A 22734-nucleotide genomic window follows, 5' to 3' on the forward strand; every position below is an offset into this window, starting at 1 on the left:
CTTAATAAAACCATTTTGTTTACATTTACGTTGGTAGCAGTGAATGAATGCGTACTGTTTGCAGGTGATTCATTCGTCAGTTGCGAAGAATTATTACTGAGATTTTCAATTTGAGGGAATATATTTGACCTTGGATTTAATCCTGCGTTAGCATCCTGCGAATGAGTTTCATTTTCGCTTTGAGTATTTGCCAGGGGCAAAAGAGTGTTATATCATTTTTTGCAAATGAAACAGTTGGATTTTGAATAGCAGTTATCAATTTTATGGTGATTTAAACAATTAAAACATAATTACTTATTTTTAATGACCTCAATTCTCTCATTACAAGCATATTTTTGAACACAGGATATGCATTCAGGGAATGATTTTCATTAGATTTACAAATTACACATTTCGGAGTTTTAACTTCTGATACAAATGTTTTTTGTGGACTGTATTCCTTACTATATTTTTGCGAATGGTTTACAACTTGCGAACGTGAAAACACATTACTATCGTTTTTGAAATTTGACGATATATAAATATGGCAATGCCTGGCCACATCTGGTGGCACATACCAAGATTCTCCTTGTTTCAAGCCAATATCAATTTGTAGTTCACGATCTAATGAATCAAATATTTTTTCGGAAACGAGTTCACAAATTCCCTTTAAATCATTTACCTATCTTAATTGACAATAATAATCAAATGCTGTACTAAGTTGCGATGCAAATTGGATATAGCTTTCGTTTGGACGTTTTTTCGCTTTACGGAAATTATTTAAAACTTCTTGTGGGCTGGATTGAAATTCTTTTAACACTAATTCCTTTAATTTGTCATACATACACAATTCAACCTCAATTAAATATATCATTAAATTTGTAACCTTTTCGCCGAAGATAATTAATAGGATCTCCGACTTGAATTGTTCTGGGCCATTTTTGATTTCGAAAGCTCTTTCAAGAGATTGGAAAAATAAATTATACGACTGCTCGTGTAGGAACTAGTAGAGTTAAGATTTTGACATTTTTTTTTTTTAATCAAACTTCCTAAACTGAAATTTGAATCGGAATCGTTATTTGTCACATTAACCTTTTATGTTACATCTTTTTGTAAATTCGCAAGCTCAAGTTGTTTTTCTAATTGCGCGAGTTTAAGTTCTCCAATTCTAGTTTCTGTGCTTCATTTTTCTCGTAATCTTTTTTCTTTTCAATTATTGACTCAACCATAGTTTTTACGAATTCATAACTATCTTTATAGATCTCGCTCTTTTCAATTAAATCTTTAATAGTAATTACTTTGGCACCCAAAGGTATATCAATTTCTAGTTCCTCGGCAACTTCAATTAATTCACTCTTTTTAAGTTTTGAAAGTATTTTGAAAAGAGAGCTCTGAATATATGCAACTCATAAAAAGAAACTAATACACAAATTTAGAAAACATAATAAAATAAACAAAAGTGTACTCACAGTTATCTTGAAATCGAAACGGACGCAATAATCCAATCAAAGGAATTTACACTTTATATCCATCAGAGCAAACTCTAACGATTCACAAATCAATGAGAACAATATCAAGCAAACACACGCGGCAAAATCGAAACACTTGCCGACTTTTTCTCAAAACTCTCGATGATTCACTACTGCGTAGTCGACGGACCATTTAATGTAAATCTCTTCAAATAAAAACTCTTGCCTTGTTAACACCATTTTATTTTCAGGCACATTTTGTGCCACTTCAAGTTGACTCTCAGAGATTAGGACACCTCACTCAATACTAGCATTGGGTGCCACGTCACGAACACATAATACCATTCTTCAACTGAACGTTAAGATACAAAACGAATGAACAAAAATTTCTCACTCGACAGAAACGCTATCTATGGGCATGAACCTGAAACATAATTAATTATGTATATCTAAATGATCGATCGCCTTTGGCGACCAGCCGAATCACCGGAGATATTGGTTATATTTGATTTCAATTAAATCTTTTAGATATAACGTCATGACTGCGTCAGACATTAAAGCCGTGTTATGTTAATTTCCTTAAATATGTTCTACTCAATGTGTACATGATTTTTTCTAATAGAGACCCAGTCTCATGATATCAATGAAAACGTAAATATGCGGTTCATCTCTCTTCTCATTTTGTTGGGATTCACTTTTTCATTCGTTTTGCATCCTTCTTGACTTTTCAGCAAAGAGAAAAGATATCAAATATTTAATGAAAAAAATAAAAATGGCTTGAATTTTAGGTCAACAATGCAATATAGTAATGATTGGAACCTTTTACAGAACATATTTATACAAAAAAAAATATTTCAAAAATGATTTTCACGAATATTAAATTAGTGTGATTGAAAAGATATTTTCTTAAATTTTAAGATGATGTAAAAGTTATTTTCTGCAAGTATGTATCTGCTAGGTTTGGCAGTTCTAAGTGAAACAGTATAGAGTGACGACACACACACACACACACACACACACACACACACACACACACACACACACACACACACACACACACACGCAAAGAACTGGCATCCGAATCGGTAGCGTAACAAGGTGATAATTTCGTCTTTTCTTTTTTAAATAGCAAAGTAATTTTGACTATCTTGGTATAAATAGAAGACATTATCGCTATGTATGTATGTTCCACATCTCCATTTAAATGAATGATCAATAAAACATTGTACACTTATTCGTTTAAAGAAGAGAAGGAATATTATCAACTTTTCAAAGTTCAAAAGGAAATTAAATGTTCAATTAATTAGGAATTTACCGAAATTTTAATATTTACCTGCAGTAACTTCAGAACAAATAATTTTAAAAGAAATATTTTAATGCCATTTTAAAAGTTAGAATTTTACCATTTCAATAATATCAATTTCATCTTTGCACAGTATTTCTTTCAATTTTTATCAATTTAAAAATATTGAGACATTAATCTTGAATTGTTCTATCACTATTTGTTTAATTGATGCTATCTTTTTATCAGAATTTCCTTTGTATTAATTTAGAAATACCTAAAGATAATTATGAGTGAATCATTGAAAAGGAAATCAGAGTAAATGCGTAAAATCAGAAGGCAATCGTTCAAACGAAGGCAAGAAACTCTGCAAAAGATGGCTGTGAGAAACTAGCCAGTCGATCTGCCACAGCAGCCTTGGGAAAAATGAATTCGGAAAAGATTCATAAAATTTAAAAATTTAACTTTGAAAGATACCATTTCCATTTTTGTGCAATTTCTCTTTCATTTTTTTATTAATTCTTTAGAAAATGTTATGCAGACGATTTTGAAATTAGGAAATTTTAAATAGATACTGCTTTCCTGAACAACGTTAAGAATTCGAACTAAACCATTACTAATATTTCTACCATTACTTTTTAAAAATTTCTCTTTTATTTCAATACATACATCATAAAAATGGATATATATATATAATATAATTTTCCGCAGAAGGAATTTTTGTATTAAAATCTTTGTGAATAAAAGAATGCAAAAAAAAAAAAAAAAAAAAAAAGAATGTATTCAGGACTTGAATAAAAAGTTATCAAATTGTCTACAGTAAATTGAAGAATTTTTGACCAAACATGTAAAGAAGTAATTTAACTAAAGAGATTAATGTATTCAAAACTAACCATCTTTGGTGAAAAGTTGATTCTCCAAGATTAATGGCTGCTAAAACTTTTAATTGCGAATTTTATGTAACTTGCTCTTAATGGCTTCCACAACAAAATATTCTTGAATTTCAAATTTTGATAGAAGTATTTCCCAAATTTACTATTTTATCTTTTATTACTATTTTAGAGGCCTTTTTATTAATTGCATTTCACTAATTATTTATTCAGTTATATCACAAAAAAGAGTGTTGAAAAAGGGGAAAATCGTTTCCCCATTGTTCTGTTCTAAAGTTCAACTTCATTGGAAATACAACAAAATAAAAAATAAAAATATTAAAAGCTGCCTTATACTGAAATTTACTTGTTTGACTAATAACAGAGATATAAATCATACAGATATAAAACAGAATTTTTTTCCATCAATGGAATAAAATCACACAAATAAAAATTTAGTGAAAAAATGAAGAATGGTTTTGGTTTAAATCACAATAATGAGAATATTGTTATCAAATATACTTAAAAGTATCTTAAGAAGTTAATTTAGGTTAAAAATTTTATAACAATTAAATTGGTACCATAAAAGTGCTATTTTTTTTAAAACTTTGAAGCATTTTTGAGCAGTAATATTTTTGGAAGTTATTCTGAAACAAACGTCAAAATTTCACTTAATTTTTGTTAATTAAAATTTTTATTAAAAATTTTATTTTTCACTTACGATGTTCATCTACTCTTGCATGTAGAAAACAAAAAATAGTCACATCGTTGAGGAATTTGAAAGCATCTACATTTATACTGATAAAAAGATGCACCAAATTTCTTCTACTTAACACTACTAACTTTTGAGTTATCGTATGCAGACAGCCAGCCAACCAGACTTACGTTCAAATATTTACCATTACGTCCATTTTACCGGCCAAGATTTACCATTACATATTGTGAAAAGAATATCCCCCTCTCCCAATAAGCGCATGTAAGCCAAAAGACATAAAAAGTAATTTTTTGGATAGTTAAATCTGGTTTTTACTATTTATTCAGGAGAACACTAATAAATTGCTAACTTTTAAACGAAAAAAATATAATAATCTAGGCTGAGAAGTTGTTTCCCATATTAATTTTGTTTTCTATATTAATTATGTTTTCTTTAGAGGGGAGCAGGGATTCTTGTGCATAAAATTCGTTGGACCGAAATATCTTCCGGGAGATGAAGTGTGGAAGTTTGAAGAATGGTACATCTACACTGGCATTGTCCTCGTTTTCTGTCCATAATTTGAACGAACGAGATGCGCCTCAAAATAGCTATTGTGTTGCTCCAAAACAGGAACTAAAAAAACTCATAAAACTAAGCTAAGCCCACAGGTATGAAATATTAAAAAAATAGTGAGATGTATCGAAAATCTTTTTTTTTTAAAGATTAGTATTTATTTAAACAAACGCTGACAAATGCGACATGAGAGTCACTCCTCTTACTTTTAATAATGAGTGAAATAATTCCTTTTATATCTTAAAACAAAAACTAAAAACTATAAATATTATGTATTCTCTTTAATACGCTATTCAAGGGATTGTCCAAAACGACGCACGCCCTTAGGGGCACATCTTCTTTAGGTCTGACGGACTTCACGACCCCGAGGATCCCTAGTGATCTGGTCTGCCTTCCGGATTCCCATCCTCTCAGTTTGCTGCTTTCTGCTATTTTTTTTTTCCTTCCCTTGTCGACAAGCGAAGGAGCTCTTCATGAGAAGCTGTCGCCGTTCTGTTTGCTTTTTGTTTCACATGGGCAACCAAAACCCCCACGTGTTGGCCGTGCGTGGTGATCCATCAGACGGGTAGTGCACTGTGGTCCCCGGTGTATCAATCAGCTGGTAGTTAGTCACCTAAGTAGTTAGTCTGCTAGGCTTAGTCAAGCGAAGGGGTTACTTCTTGGGCGGCTTAGCGTTAAGAGTGGTCACTGACTCCGGGAGTAACTCTCAGCGTACAGGTTCCGGCTAGAACTAAGGAAAGCGCCGAGGCTGGGAATGGCCAGAGCCGGTGGCTGCCTTCCCTTGTTGGGCGCCGTGGTGGCCGGTGCCCTCGGGCCTGAATTTCTCTCTATATCACATGGGCTCCAAAAAATTTCTCTTAAGTGGGCATCAAAAAGACTTTCAATTTGTCACCAAAGTTCACCATTTCGATTCCTTTTTTATCATAAAACGTGTGTCAGAAAAAAATGAAACATTTAACAATATCTCTCCTTTACTGGTACAAAAAGCTATTACAGTAACTGTTGGAGACTGTCATGAATTCGAAAAATGCGTTCTGCTGATTTGCTGGTAGAAATCTGTTCTAAAAAGCAATCACAGCAAATCATTAAAATAAACTCTTTGGCTACATTTCTTGTGACAGTCAGTCCTCACATTTCTTTAAACCATTCTAAGGGAGTAATTACATGCGGGGAATTGTTCAATGTGCCTCATGTTTAAATAACAAAAGAACTTAAACCCCAAGGAGTAATGCATGTATGCCAAATCAAAATTAGACGGAATGGTCAAATTCAACCAATAAAGCACTACATTCTAACCTTCCATAGTACCAAATTACCTGAATTCATATATGCAGGATACATAAAACTACTGGTTGGTTAGTACATACCTAGTCCGTTGAGATGCTTTCTATGCCAGCGTTTTGGACATTCCAAAATTAATTGCCAAGGGACTCTAACTTGCACCCGCTGTGCTGAAAAAGGCCACGAAAGCCAGCAGTGCAACGCAGAAGAAAAATGTGCCAACTGTGGCGGAAATCAAGCATCTTTTTCTGGATCCTGTGAATGCTGGCAACTCGAAAAGCAAATTACAACCATTAAAATAAAAGAGAATGTATTCTATCTTGAAGCCAGATGGAAAATTTTAGCAGGAACATCAAAAACTGGTTTAAATACTGATCAAAACTCTTTTTGCGAAAACTGTTCTTGCCCAAACTGTACAAAAAAGGCATCAAAACAAAATCTCCGGCAAAATTGTTTGATTCCGACACTAAAACTTCCCTGACTAGTACTCCTCACAATAGTAAAACTGGCACACTTAAGCCAAAACACAAATCAAATAAATCACTCAGACTAAAGCTCTCGAAACTTGACCTGGTGGTTAGAAATCTTTCTAATAAATTTATAAAGGCAACTTTAGGTAATTCTGTTGCTCTGGGACATGCGAATAAAGGTGCCGCTCATAAGGACTTAACGTCAATTATTTTTGGTGGCGCACCAAAAAGTCCCGAAATCATCTCACTCCCTCAATCCGAGTAGGAGGGTGAATTTGAAATAAGGTGCGATGTGAAGCCACCTCTAAGCATTGTCCCCACATCTTCCATTGCAAAAAGAATTTCTTAATGCGTACCTTCCTCTCCTGGAATTGTCGCGGCATTCGGTCCAAATTAAATGACATCAAGACCATTATTAACAACATTCCTGCTGGCATTGGTGTTCAAGAACACTTCTTGACACCAAATATTCCCATTAAATAGCGCGGTTATAGCTGTATTCTGGAGGTGTCTATATCTTCACTTCAAATCTCTACCCGAATTCACCTCTTAATTTACATACCTCTCTACAGGCTGTGGCCGTACAAGTTTATGCAAGAATATAGGCCATAATCTGCTGCATTTACTTACCGCCTCAAGGTATCATCCGCCAACAAGAGCTTGACAATCTAGTGGACCAGCTTCCTTCGCCTTTTATTATACTTGGAGATTTCAACGAACAGAATACTTTGTGGATTTCGAATAGTACCAAGTCTCGTGGGATACAGATTGTGCAGTTTGTTGCCAATAACTGTCTCAGTTTACTAAACTAAGGGAAAACATACTTTCACGGACCCACATGTAGCTTCCATACACTTGATCTGGCTATATGTTCTCCTGAACTTCTGCCACTGCTAACCTTTGCAGTGAGCAGAGATCACTTCCCTATTATTGTCTCCCATCCTGAAAGCAGCGGTATGACTCATTGTCCTCCGCGTTTCCTATTCCAGCGGGCAGACTGGGATGCTTTCATGCAATTGGCAGATGTCACAGAGACTATGATCAGTACTAGTGACATCACGGAAGCATTGCAACATGTCGTTGATAGCACAAGTGCCGTAAATGCCACCATCCCGAAGAGTTCCCCACGTCTAAAAAATTTTCATGGACCGTGGTGGAACGAAGCAAGTCGCGACAGTCATAAGAACCAAAAACTACTTTGGAATATTTTTCGAAGGTACCCGTCAACAGAGAATATGGTTGCTTTTAAGCCTGCCAAAGCTCTTGCTCGTCGCCTTTACCTTCGTAGTCAGATTGAATCTTGGATTAAATTCGTATCATCCATTACATCCTCCACTTCCAGTAAAGATTTGTGGAAAAAAGTAAAGGCTGCTAATGGAATATATAGTGAAACCTCTATTCCTATTTTAAATACAGGAAAGAGATGCATTCCTCCCCATTAGACGTTATCAATATTCTTGGTAATGCATTCACTCAAGTTTCCGCAATAGATTATTACAGTCCTGAATTTCTGGCAATTAAGGATTGCGCGGAACTTTTGCCTTTGTGCTTGAATGACCGCAGTACTTTACCATATAATTGTGAATTTATCATGCTTGAACTGGAAACGGCCTTATCTCAAGCCCATGATACCAGTCCAGGGCCAGATGGTATCACATATAATATGCTCCGCCATTTTAATACAACTCCTCTTTCAGATCTATTGTTATTATTTAACAGGATATGGATTGAACAGGAGTACCCTTCACAATAGCGTGAAGTTATTGTGATTCCACTATTAAAGGCTAGAAAGGAACCATCTAACCATCTGAACTACAGACCAATTGCACTGACGAATTGTCTCTGCAAAACCTTTGAGGGAATGGTCAATACACTTCTCATACATGAATTGGAGAAAAGAGAATGCATCCCCCAGTTGCGGAGTGGTTCCCGTAAATGTAGGTATACTTTTGACAATCGCATACCATTGGAAATTCAGATACGCAACGCATTCGTCAGAAGGAACCACCTAGTCTCCATATTTTTCGACATTGTGAAGGCCTATAACCGTATTTGGTGCTTTGGCATACTTTCAACACTTTTTAACTTCTGTTTTAGGGGAAACCTGCCCATATTTTTACAGAACTTTTTATTAGTTCGGACTTTTAGAGTTCGTGTTAGTAACTTTTATTCAACTCGTTTTAATCAAGCTGAGGGAGTTCCTCAAGAAAGCGTCATCAGAGTCGCACTTTTTATCGTTCATCTTAGTCAAATTTTAACTCATTTGTCTTCATCTGTACAAACTAGTCTTTACGTTGACGATCAGCAAATCTACTGTCACGGAAGTAGTATGAATCTAACTGAACGAAAGTTACAAACCTCCGTAAATAAATTGATAGCGTGGTGTGATAAAAACGGGCACACTGTTTCTCCGGAGAAGAGCCGGTGCGTTCATTTACTCAGAGAAAGAAGTCTCCATCTTGATCCGAATATTCATATTTGGAACATTAAAATTCCAGTGGTTAGTGAAATATGGTTTCTGGGAGTGATTCTTGATCGGAAACTTACTTTCCTTCCGCACATCTTATACCTATGGAAGAAGTGTGAGAAATTATTGAATATTTTAAAAGTACTCACCAAAACATCTCGGGGTGCTGATTGAACCTCCGTACTCGTATTTACCAAGCAGTCATCCTTTCCCGCATTGATTACGGCTGCATGGTGTATTGTTCTGCACTCCCATAGGCGACTGGATACTATACACCACACTACTCTAAGAATCTGTTCCGGAGCTTCCGCACTTCTCCAGTAGAGAGCCTGTATGTCATTTGCCATCAACTCCCTCTTCAATTAAGGCGTCAGAATTTATCTATTTTATATTATTACCGTGCATAATCATGTCATAGGAATCTTCCAGTTTGTCTTCGTAGATTTCCATCCTCTCCATTCAGTTAGAGAGCCAAAATAATATTACAGGACTCTTTTAGCTTTCCACCTTGGGATATCCCTCAATTTTCGTTTTTAAATACCTTCACTGAATCATCGACTTCTCCGATAATTTTCCAGCAACTCTTTTTGCATCAGCGCTATCGGTATTCTTCCTTTATACCAGTTTTCATGGATAGCTCAAAATCAGATGGACATGTTGATTGTGTCATTATAACTCCATGCTACAGTGAGTTACCGTCTTCATAATTTCTGCTTTGTGTTTATGGCTGAGTAAGTGGCAATTTTTTATGCTCTGCAAAATATCTCGCCTTCTACTCAGCGTAATTTTATCATTTATTCCGATTTTATCCGAATTCCGATGTGCCTTGAAAACATTTTCTAATTATCATTATCGGATGCATCCGATTGCTGTTCGTATTTTGTTTTCTATTTGTTTATTACAAAATGGGAGTTTTAATATCATTTTTCGTTGGGTTCCGGCTCATGAGGGCATTTTTGGAAATGAAAAGGCTGACTCGACTGCAAAATCTGCAACGGTGTTTTTAAGAAACAGGATTTCCGTTTTCTAATGTTAAAACGGCAGTTTTCAATCACAAATATCCTTCTTGGCAGGAGACATGGAATCTTCAAATTCATAATAAGCTACGCTCTATCAAACCTATCATAGGTTTGTGGCCTGTTCTTCCTATACTGAGATGGATGTCAAACTGACTCGTCTCCGTATAGGACACACCATATTCAGAGGCATCTAATTCTAGGTGAAAAAGCAGCAACGTGTCAACTGGATTTTATAGTATATCACATTTCAGTCGAATGCCCTGCTTTTAATTCTTCTCGTATTCGTTTCTTCCATTCATTGCCTTTAACTTGACCAGACTTGGTGGGTGAATATATTTAATTTTTTAAACGCTATTCAGTTCTACATTCACATATACATTAATTGATGTTTGTTACATTTTTAATATATTTCATGACGCGTTCTCCTGTTTTTGAATTATTTTATTTTTCATAAACTGAAATTTCAAAATTTTTTATCTCTCATTTTGGCATTATGATGTTTTCTATCTTGTACTATTTGCTTTTAATTTTTTTAATCATATATTCGTATAACCCTACCATTTGCTTGGCACAGCATGCCATATATGGTCCTTGCGACAATAAACATAACACCAACAACCATCCAACCAAAACGACGTGACTACGTATGCAATCTTGGTTCAAAATGCAATAGATTACTTTTTTTTAGCTATACAATAAAACAGCAAAAATGTGATGTTAAACAAGCAGTTATTGTAATATTTAAAAAGACGTGTGATAATTTAAGTAGATTAATTTGCTTTGTTATAGATTAATTAAGTAACTCATTATTAATTTGAGTAATCAATTCGTAGTTAATTAAGTAGATTAATTTGGTATTAACATACTCGTGTTGACCAATCAGGATGAATTAAATCTTATCAAAACTAAAGGAAATACTATTTCCTAATGCAATATTATTATGATTGCATAATAATGATACATTCTGAATGATTAGCTATGCGTACAAAGTGACGAAAGTAATTTGATATAAAATTGTCGAAATCTGTTCAACTGTTAAGACAGGGGGCTCTACCTAAATTTTATTTTGCTATATCTCTCGAAAATAAAGATAGATGAATAGTTGATTATTGACGAGAATCAAGATGTCATGAGATTTGACATGAAATAAAAACTGGCGAAATTGCCATAGAAATGTAGATTTTTCTAAAAAAGGCATGCTGGTGGATAGCAGGGGACTGTTAACGACATATTTAGGTGACATCAGTTTTATTATGAAGTATTGTTTTTCCCAATAGTTTAAATATATAGATGATGCACACATATTTGGTTGCCAAAGATAGGCATTAGCAATTTAAAATAAATCAATAAATAATAAGATAAAATAATTTTTATAAATTTAAGGTGGCAGAAAATATTAAGCAATAAAAAAGTTTGTACTTTTGTTTGTAATAACTGTGCATTTATTTTTAAATTAATTTAAAATAATATCTTTCTTAACCATTTAGGATTATGACATAATTGATATTAATTTTAGAAACCTATTCAGACGTGTGCAACGTTGTTAACGCATCCTTTAAAATTATCCAGTGGCACTGGTCTTCCATATCCTTTTTCGAATACTTTCCAATAAGTCTTATCCCCCACATAAAACTGCGGATAAAACTGTGAATATCTTGCATGGCAGTAGTTATGAAATGTAGATCTTTGTCGTAAATTCAACATTTTTTTTCTGAATCTGTCGTACAAATATATATTGTGGAATCTTTTTGCCGACCCATTGAAAGCAAATCTTATGAATGTATGCACAAGATTAAATACTCATTTCATTGATTAAATAAGATATTGAATTTATAAGCATTCGAAGGTACAGACAGACACAGATTTGATTCCAAATTTGATAAGAATCTGTATTTTATGTTCTGAACCTGTTTTTGTGATTTTATTACTTATAATATTTTGTTTTTATTTAATTATTTTATTTGTATTTTTTATTCTTTGTATATTTATTTATATAGTAAAGATTAATACTGAACATAGATGGCGCAGCATGCGCTAACCATATGTATGTTTGGAATGTGGGGGAGGCGCACTTAAGCTGTTTTTGTAAAGACTTCTCCCTGAGAGTTGGTGTGAAACTGGTGCAAGCAGGCACCGCTCGCTCTTTTATTAGCGGCAAAAAAGAAGTATTCGTTCGCTCTTTGTTAGCGGCATTTTCTACTTTAAATGTATATTGTATTATGTGTTATCTTATATATGTGTAGTCATCGTCCATGTGTTGTTATATGTGTGTGTGTGCAAAATAAATAAGAAAAGAGACAAGAAAGCATCTTTCCTTGGCTTAAATACACACAACCAGCTACATAATTGGAGGCACCGACGAGATGTCAGCATGAGAAACAGATAAGTTTCTTTCATTTTTTTCTTATTATTATTGATTATTAGTTTGATGTTTTTAAAGAGAAGAACGTCTGAAGAGTTTAATAAGAAGTTTTCAATTGCGAGCGAACGTAATTTTCTTTAGTTTTGGTTTCGGTTCGCAAACTATTTGTTATATAATTTCTTTTCAAAATGGACGACCCGAAAAGATATAAGGAACACATAACGCAAATTAGAGTCGTAAGAGGCAAGGTTAAGGCCTCCTTGACTAGATTAGAACATTCTGCAGCTGAATTAGAATCAAAAAATGAAGTAGTGATTCGTTTGCAGAGATTAGAAGAACTTTTGAAAGAATTCGAAAGATTAGATTCAAAATTAACTGTTGAGGATTCTGAAATAGAGAAATTCGAAAATATATATTTTTCCTTGAAATTAAAATTTCAAAATAAAATTGATGTTTTTGATACATCACAATTTACTTCTGCTGTAACACAAAATCTTCAGTTCAATCTAATTCGAATTTTCGTTTGCCAAAACATACTATTCCAGTGTTTTCTGGTAAATTTGAAGATTGGATGAACTTTAAAGATTTATTTGTATCCACAGTTCATTCGTAGATTTCACTAAGCAATAGTCAAAAATTTCAATATTTAAAGGGTTTGCTGTCTGATGAACCCGCTTCCTTGATTAAGCACATACCGTTGTCCAATGACTCCTATGAAGAAGCATGGGGAAGATTAATGGACAGGTATGATAAGAAGAAGAAAATTATTCATGCATTAATTAAAACATTTTTGGAACAAAAAGGCATCTCTCAAGCCAATTCAACTAATTTGTGAAATATAGTTGACACGAGTGATGAAGTTTTGAGAGGGTTAAAATCTTTAGGAGAAGAGGCATCTAGCAGATATCCATGACTGATTCATTTGTTATTGCAAAAATTAGATCCTGAAACAAGAAGACTTTGGTCGGTGAAAACCTCAGAAATAGAATTTCCTACGTGGGAAGAATTCTTGGAATTTTTAAATACCAGATGTTCATCTCTTGAATTAATAGTTTATAATGAATCTGATGCTAAAATTCCTACTAAGTCTAATTTTGTCGCATGTGAAAATAGTCAAAGAAATAAAAGTGATAAAAATTGTTTGAAATGTTCGGGAATGCATAAATTGTTTAAGTGTATTAAATTTAGAAATATGGATTTGAATGCTCGGAAGAATTTTGTAAAACGAAAGTATCTTTGTTTTTTATGTTTGAATTCTCATAAAATTAAGGATTGCTCTAATAGTTATTTAAAGTGTACCATATGTAAAGGAAAACATAATCCACTCTTGCATGAAGATGTTAAAAGTAATAGTGCACGTGTTTCAGAATCCGAACCCGAACCTAACGATCAAACCGCAAAACACCCCTCCGAAGGCGACATCCGCCAAGGGGGAGAAACCCAATGCAATAAATCAGCGGAACCTCAAAGGCCCGTTAGTTCTAGCACATGTCTAAACAACTCAAAATTTATAACCTTCCTTCCCAAAGGTTTTACTGTATAATAGTGAGGATGATTCCATTTTATTCAGAGCTTTGCTAGATAGCGGTTCGGAGTCCAGTTTTGTCAGTGAAAATGTAATAAATATTTTAGGGTTAAAAAGAAAGAATGCTAGAATGGCTCTAAGTGGAATAAGTGGTGTTCAAGCAGGAACCACACGTGGCTCAGTTAATTTAAAAATTGGGTCAAGATTTAGTGAAGAATGTTTGACAGTTAATGCTTTTATTTTAAATAAGGTTACTTCTCAAATCCCAGTTGAGAATATTAACATTAAAGAATTAGATTATTTGAAGGGCATCCCTCTGTCAGATGAAGATTTTTCAAGTCCATCAGTATGTGATATAATTTTAGAGTCTGATTGCTTTTTCTCAATCCTTCGTAATGGAAAAATTAGTGGGTCTGAAGGACAACCAATTGCGCAAAGCACAATATTTGGTTGGTTTGTCGCAGGTCAGATTCGAAGAGATTCTATTTCATCATCGTACACGCAATCACATCTGATTTCCGTCGAAAATGATTACAACATTAATTCTGTTTTGCAAAAATTTTGGCAAATGGAAGAGTTGTTGGATAAAAAGTTTCTTATGTCAGATGAAGAAGAATTTTGTGAAAATCATTTTAAATCAACTTACAGAATAAATGATCAGGGTCGATTTGTTGTAAGATTACCTGTTTATAAGGACATTAATCAGTTAGGAGATACAAAGGGAATGGCTGTTTCTAGGCTTCTAGCAATGGAAAGGAAATTTAAATTTGACTCAGAATTTGAATTGGAATACCAGGGTTTTATGAGTGAATATGAAGAATTGGGGCATATGTCACCTAATAAAGATTTTGATTCTTCTAAACCGGATTACTTTCTTCCTCATCATGCTGTGCAAAAGAAAGACAGTATTACAACCAAACTTCGAGTTGTGTTTGATGGATCCTGCAAATCGCCTAACTTCAATTCGTTGAATTCCATTTTGGGGGTAGGAAAATTATTGCAACCAGATATTTTTACTATTCTTGTCAGATTCAGACTAAATAAAGTTGCTTTCACTTCCGATATAAAGCAAATGTATAGACAAATTTCAATTGATTCAGAAGATCAAAATTTGCAAAAAATAGTGTGGAGAAATTCACCTGATTCCAATATTAAGGAATATAAACTTTCTACTGTAACTTATGGAACTTCATCCTCACCATTTTTAGCTACTAGATGTTTACATCAAATAGGCTTGGATTCTCAAATTATAAATCCTGAAATATCTAAAATAATTCAAAATTCCTTTTATATGGATGACTTGATGGCTGGAGCAAAATCTAATGAAGAAGCAATCGCGTTAATCCAAAAATTGTCGGAAATTCTAGCTGTCTGGGGATTTCACTTAAGAAAGTGGCGTTCCAATTCTCCACATGTCTTAAATAATTTAGCTGAATGCCTGAGTGCTAATGAATCTAATGTGGAAATTCATCCCGAAAACTGTTCTAAAACTCTGGGACTTATTTGGAACTCTTCTACTGGTTGCTTTGTTTTTAAAATTGACTTTAATTTTGCGAATGAATCTTTCCTATCGCAATCAGCAAGGCTATTTGATCCTTTGGGTTTTCTTTCACCTTCCACAATATTAATAAAAATCTTTTATCAGCAGTTATGGTTGCTGAAACTTGATTGGGACAGTGCCTTACCGGAACATTTTGCAGTTAAGTGGCGTAAATTCAAAAAGGAATTTCAGCAAATATGTCACATTTCTATTCCGAGATGGCTTCTAATTACAGAAAAGGAAATTATTCTTCATGGATTTTCGGATGCATCGCAATCAGCATATGCCTGTGTAATTTATGCGGTTCAACGATCGGATAATGGTGTTACTAAAGTCACTATTTTAGCAGCTGAAAGCAAGGTAGCTCCGCTAAACCCTGTATCCATTCCACGGCTGGAGTTAAATGGAGCTCTCCTGTTAGCCCGATTATAATCTGTTCTAATTAAAACTTTTAATGATCATGTTAATATATATGCTTGGACAGATTCTCAAGTTGTTCTTTCCTGGTTGTCTTCACCTCCTCTAAATTGGAAGCCCTTTGTTGCCAACAGGACGTCAGAGATCTTGGACCTCATCCCTCAAAATAGATGGAGGTATGTGCCGTCAAAGGAAAATCCAGCAGATATAGGATCCAGAGGTTCGTGAACATATCGAATATTGTTCACGTCTCTTCCTCGAATGTCTTTTCATGCATAATAATTTAGAATAAAAGCTTCATTTTTTTATTTCTTGCATAGCTTGATTTGACTTTCTCTTTATTGTTGCACACAATAAAGATATTTTCTTTGCGTGAAAACATTTTGTTACAGTTGTAATGTAAAACTTATTCACACGGGAACGAAATTATCCATATACGATTACAAATTTATGCGTTCTGTTATTGTCAATCAGAACTTATGAACAGGACAAACGTTAAAAAATACTGAGTGCACGCGTTAACACCATTTCATTCCTAGCAGGGCAAACAACTCATCCGAACAGCGACATCTGGTAATGGAGATCGAGCTAAAAGAACCTTCAAACGACCACGTTAGCATCCGAATTAAAACTGTCTTTTTTTTTTCTTTTCTTTTTGCATGCAAGATGTGAAACGGATACAAAATGGGATTTTATAGATATCTATTTAAATTATGTGAAATAAAAATAAAAATACTTATATAAAAATAATTGCATCAGAAGGGATCGCTTATATTGCTACTCTTTCTTCTTGTTCAGATGTCATATTCAGAAGGAACCTGAGTACTTTTGGAGTTCATGCTCTTGTCTATAGTCCGAATTTTTTATGCAGGAGAGGAATAATACCCTTGTGAAGAAGTATACCAGGAAGCATTGTGGGAACTCCTCTCGTTGGGTACGAACAAGAAACGAAAATACTCAACTCCCTTTGGAAATCAATGTCATTTCCTTGGTATAGGGCTGTCGAATGATTTCCATTGCCTTCCCCCTCCTTCCACTTGTAAAATCGGCTAATTTTAGTCACTACTGTTTTAACTGTATTTTATGACAGTAAAGAAAGTATTACTTAACTATTGATTTCTAAAACATGTAGTCAGCTTTTTTTTTTTTTTTTTTTTTTTTTTTGCAAACAAACTAAGAAAATTGAATTTTTCTTTTTCTTTTTTTAAACATCTCGATCATATTTCTTCAAGTGTCGTCGATGTGTAGAATAAAATATTATGTACGATTATTTTTTCGTAATTTGCCGACTGATGTGGTTGCGCATGGGTTAAAAGATACAATTATTACATGTCATTTATGTAGTTAAAATAGCTTTTGTTACGAAACATTTTAAATAATTTGTTGTTACTTATGGCACTTTACGAGCAAGCTGACAGATCTGTCAGCGATTTAAGCCGAGTGAGCGTCTCTTGTTTTTTCGAAAGCGCCAACTAGGGCCAAGAGTATGACTTACCTACTTCGTGCGTCACATTCACTTGCACAACCCATTATTACATGGGGGGGGGCACTTTCACATATAGAACACAGAAGAAGAACACCACGGAGAACCGTGACTTGAACCCAGGACGCCCAGATCACGGGGAAAACGCGCTACCCCTATGCCAGACCGTCGGCTTGAGCAACTTAAAGCATTTATGTTTATATGTATTAGCCATTAACCTTATTAACGATTAATATATATATATAATAATCACCAATTACAAAGAACATAATTACTAATTACAAAGCATGAAAAATCAAAAACGATTTATATGCTTAGCTCAACGCTGAAAAAAAAGAGTTTTGTTGACTAGCTGGAAAAAAAATGCATTTAAAAGTGAAAAATCACTGAAGTAATGTACTTGATAGTCTTTGAGCAAGAGAAAGATGAATGTATATAATGTATAACGTAACAATCACCGGTTTGAAATGATATATTTTAAAAATATTGATTATATTCTTTAATGCTGAATGGAAGGAGAGAAATTTTTTATTCCATATTTTCCTCTCCATCCACTAAATGGAGTGGCACCTTATTCTTACGCTAAGCAATATTAGGAAAGACGAGGAGATGTTGGACTGGCTGATGATCTACCCTTTGGCCAAATCATCAGCAACCTTCCCCCAGACATTGCCGTTTGCAGTTGATTCATTTCAGGGTACATTAAAGCATTATGTATGCACATTTATCGCCATCCGAGATGAATGAACTCCTGCTACGAACTGCTATTCATGGGATATGGAATAGACATGTGATATGCAAAGAAAGGAAAATAAATAAAGCATTTGAAACTACTAAGATAAAAAAAAATGAAATATTTTCCTTTTTTTATGAAATAATATGTATTTTTTATGATATAATACGTAGATAATTTTTTAGGCTTATGATTTTCTGCATTACAGTCACTTTAAACACGATGATTATTTGGTAATTACATGGTTTTAAGACGATGCAACGAGAAGGAGGAAATTTCATTCGCGTAAGCAAAAATTTGCATGCTATATGGTCAGTAGGATGGAACGAAAATGGCCTTTTTTTTTTTTTTTTTTTTTTTTTTTTTTTTTTTTTAAGATTTTAGTTTCGTAATAGTGCAGAAAAGCTGCCTTTTAGGTTCAAAAACAATTTTTTAAAATTTGGTTGCAATATTATATTATCTTGAGGTGCCGCAAAGAGCTTGAAATGTGTAAAAAAAATGGAAATTTTTAAAAAGGGCCTTTAAAAAATTTTCAAAGATTTTAGTTTTATAATAGTAGAGGAAAGTTAGCTTTTAGGTTCAAAAAGAATTAAAAAAAAATTCTGGTTGCAATACAACAATATCTCGAGGTGCCGAAAAGAGCTTAAAGCTTGTAAAAAAATTGAAAAATTATAAACTTTGATGAAATATTTTTATGATTTTTCTTTCATATAATATTACAAAAGATGATTATAAATACATATATAAGCATTATAATTGAAAAAATTATTAATTACAAAATATAATAATAAAAAAAATTATTTTTTTAATGTTAAATTTTGCGTTTCTTACTTCTGTATCCTTAATGATTATAAATGTAACAGCTGCAAAATGTTTGTTTTTCTACTTCATTGCCACATTAAAAATTTTTTTAATTAAGTTTTGGCATATTCACACGTGAGTCAATTTCTGCTCTTATGTATCCTTCTCTTGTGATTGAACCACAGACATTTTCAGGTGATTCAGCCATCAATTTCACAGCTCTTTCCATTGGTTGCATGTGATAAGGAAGCCTCGGAAAGTCGATAGATAACCGAGTCCCATATAGTATTTGGTTCAACTTCAGATGCCTTCTGTATAAAGTTTTTGCGAGAGTCGCTGGAAACATGTTTTAGCAAGGGTTGAGGGTTCAGTTAGTTACGTCATTTTCAAGCCACGAAATCATGTCGATCACCCTTGCATCGAATTTACATTTGGAACTTTAAACTTCCTGCTTTGGCTCTACTTTCTGTTCTTGCTTTTAAAACAAGTCGTAAACCAATTTCTCTTCGAATTAGCACGGACAAAAGGATATTTTCTGGAGCTGCTAAGTACCCATTTTTTTTAAATAATAAGGTCTATAAAGCTATTGAGATCGTCACAGATATAGCCTAAATACGAGATACGGTTACGCAGATGTTCGGAACCATATGTACATGAAGGTTTTAACATAATATTGAACCACACAAACACCTGGTAGTTTTATCTCTTCTTGTATATTTGAAGGATCTTGTTGGTTTGCCTGTTCTTGTAAAGAACACTTTTGCTCTTCAGTGCTGTCATTGTAGCCAGTATTCTGACACAGTAGTATTTTTTATCTGTCCTTGATTAAACTTAACTGTTCTCTGTAGTTCCTAATTTTTCTTGCTTCTTTCTTCCTCAAAGCGCATGTGTTGTAGATATATCAATATTACCTATACCCATTTTCCTGTTAGAGCGTTGACCGTTTAGAACCTTTTATTCCATAACTGGCACGGTTTTTCTTTTATACAAATCAGCAATATCAAATAAACGTCTAATTTCTTCTCTAAATTCTGTGAAGTTGGAATTAAACTTATCTGAACAATTTTCTACTTTTAGACTTTAATAAATTCCTGTATTTAGCATGATAACTTTTTATCATTTGTGAAATTCTTGTGCTAGAAGTAACAGGAATAGAAGCTCTTGACCACATTTGTTCTATTATGGGAACTAAAGTGTCCCATATTTCGCGTACAGAAAAATCCTTCTCTGAAGCAATTTTGAGGTTATGTCTAATATAACAGTAGCACTAGATTCGTATGTAGTTAGTTCAACTTCAAGCAAATCACTAAATTTCCCAAAAATAAAACACTCTGATATTTGTCTTGTCTTCGCTAATTTAGACTGCGTTATTTTTATTCACAGCAAAGCACACGAGTGCACACACTAACAAATCAGTTATATCTGAGAACGGAGACACCAACTCAACTGAACTCGGCAAAGTTACTGATTTGAAATCAGCCCTGTCCATGTCACTGGACGCAGACATATCTCCGCCTTACCCCAATAACAACCGCTCCGGCGACGACTCAGTGCCATGCCAGTGCAATAGTAAAACTGTTCTTATACTTTTATTCATATGACTACGCCTATTTAAAGCTTTTTATTTCATAATCGAAGCAAGCAAAGATCCTTAAAAAGTTGCAAAAAATGTGTTTTTATGAAAATTTAACGTCCTTGCGGCACCTCAAAATGTAATATAATATTTTTTATAATTTTTATTTATCTTATTTATACCAAAATGCAACTTTTCCGTGCTATTACGAAGTAAAAACCAAAAGTTATGATTAAAAAGTTATTAAGGATGATTATTTCATGAAAAACCTTTAAAATGTCACAAAAATTTCAAGTTTAGGGAACTTTAACGTCCTTGCGGCACCTCAAGACCTACACCAATATTTTTCATATTTATAATTTTATTTTATCTACACCAAAAGGCAACTTTTCCTCTCTTTTACAAATTAAAAATCAAAAACCGATTTTTTCGTTCCCCTCGAATGGTTAATTGGGAATAGTGACGACAGTACGCACCGGTGAAGTGAGCTAGGAAACATAAATTTTTCTCAAGGCACTCTAGATCAAGTCGATAAATATTTTCCCGCTTTTTCCAGTGAAATTTTCTGACACCTATTGCTTAATTGCAACCGTATTTAAAAAGGCGTCACCCAAAACTTTCCTAATGGCATTATTCATTCATTGCTATGACTATTTGCAAGGTAGGTTGATAAGTTATAAATTTTCTGGATGTAAGGTAAAACGGTTTCGGGTAAGATTTGATTTTCATTTTCTCTTTCTTTTTAAATTTTCTCTTTGGAAAGAAAATTGGGTTCTCCATCCCCAAGGACAATTTTCATCTAGGGATAGTTAGGAACAGGTTTTTAATGTAATAAAAGCTTACATTTTTCATGCATTTTGAATAATTTAATTGATGGTAGGAAGTTATATTAAGTCTAGGAACGGGGAAGTATCATGTACGACCAAAATTGTTTATTTTATACCAAATTAACAAACTGATATTTTAATAAAATCTACAATATGATCTTCATTTATAATACTTTTCATGTGTTAAACTTGGTTATTAATAATGATTTGATACTGATTGACATTGGGTATGGAAGAAAATAAGAAAACTGTCCTCAAGAAAGGAGAAAAAAAATGTATTGCTGAAAGAGGAATCTGAAAATGATGAATTTGAGTCTTGAGAAGGAGAAAGTAACATCCCCATGGTTGACATGAGCAAATACATATATTTCGATGAATTCTATTGAATTGATATTATATTCAATTCTATTATCAATTCGAATGAATGACCATTATACGCTCATTTGAGGGACTGAAAGAGTCACAGCTTGAGGAGCATCAGTTTGTTTCGGCGATAAACGATTGCCAAAAATAAGATTATCAGATGCTGTGACTGAGGAGATATTTTGTGGAATGGCAGAGAAAAATGAGCTGAATTCGAGATTGAAATAAGAACTCGATTTTCTTCCTTATTCTTTTTAAAATTTCTAAATTTTTATATTTCCTTCGAGTCTTTTATAATATTGATTTTTTAAACGGGTTAATTTACAGATGATATCGGGGATAAAATGATTAGATGGATGGTATTCACTTGTTATGACAGCTTATAATCGAAATTCCACGAAACAGATTGTATTTTTCTTCAAAAGCACCATTCTGGATAATTGAGAACGGTGGTAAAATAAATTCTTAGGCAATAGTTTCTTATCGTTGCAAATACATTGTCTTCAAATCAATTCGCTAATATGAGCACAAGCTAAAATACGTGTTACCACTTACTTTTTATTTTCTCGGCCAATAAAGAACATACCAGGTAAATATGAATGTTTCTGTAGCTAAGATCGGCTAATTGATAAATGAATTTTGGAAAACGGAATTGTTTAATGAGCACTCCAGAATATGATTATGCACACATCTAAATTAGAGACTTAATTTTCCTTCTTATAAGAGCATTTCCAAGACAATGAAAATTAAAACACTGCAAAATTAGTTTCCAATTACCCTAACTAATCTTATCTGTATTTTATTTCGCAGAAGGCAGATTTAATGAAATATCTCCACCCAGATAAGGAAACAAAGTTATTTATCATGTAATTAAAAATGTATTCAATTGTATATATATATATATATATATATCCTTCTGAAAATGGTCTCTAGGACGAATTCTTAAGATAAAATAACTCTTCAGAATAGATGCGTTTATCTGCGGACATGAACAAAACCTTTACTGA

The sequence above is a fragment of the Argiope bruennichi genome, chromosome X1, assembly GCF_947563725.1.
Source record: "Argiope bruennichi chromosome X1, qqArgBrue1.1, whole genome shotgun sequence".
Taxonomy (NCBI): domain Eukaryota; kingdom Metazoa; phylum Arthropoda; class Arachnida; order Araneae; family Araneidae; genus Argiope; species Argiope bruennichi.